This window comes from Hippocampus bargibanti, linkage group LG02 (genome assembly GCF_051943395.1).
Source record: "Hippocampus bargibanti isolate YZ-2025 linkage group LG02, ASM5194339v1, whole genome shotgun sequence".
Taxonomy (NCBI): domain Eukaryota; kingdom Metazoa; phylum Chordata; class Actinopteri; order Syngnathiformes; family Syngnathidae; genus Hippocampus; species Hippocampus bargibanti.
In genome coordinates this window covers 5609782-5610154 of record NC_142735.1, presented here as the reverse complement: position 1 = coordinate 5610154, position 373 = coordinate 5609782, and the positions used below count along the sequence as shown (strand labels likewise).

Below are 373 nucleotides of genomic sequence, written 5' to 3'. Positions count from 1 at the left end.
ATTCATCTCAAATCCAGATAGAAGTGGAATTAACCGACTCACAGATTTTTTTGAGGGGTGGGGGAAACCTATTCTCCCCATTTTTTTATTTAAATTGAATTATTTTCTTACAGACAGTGCGTTATAACACACTGTCTGTAAGACGAGGGACAGGATGAACTTAATACAACTACTAATCACATCATTTTTGTGTGTACGTGTGTGCGTGCGTGTATGTCTGTGTGTGTGTATTTCAGAATCAGAATCAGTAAACCTTTAATAGTCCCTTAATGGAGAAATTTGCAAAGGAAATGGCAGTGGTGGGATTTGAACCCACGCCTCGTGAGAGACTGGAGCCTAAATCCAGCGCCTTTGACCGCTCGGCCACACTACC

General features: G+C 41.6%; 1 non-coding gene across 1 annotated transcript; it reads right to left on the bottom strand.

The window, feature by feature from the left end:
* Positions 1-291: 291 nt before the first annotated feature.
* trnal-uag (transfer RNA leucine (anticodon UAG)) lies at positions 292-373 on the bottom strand. The gene has a single exon. It is a non-coding gene; the product is annotated as a tRNA-Leu (tRNA).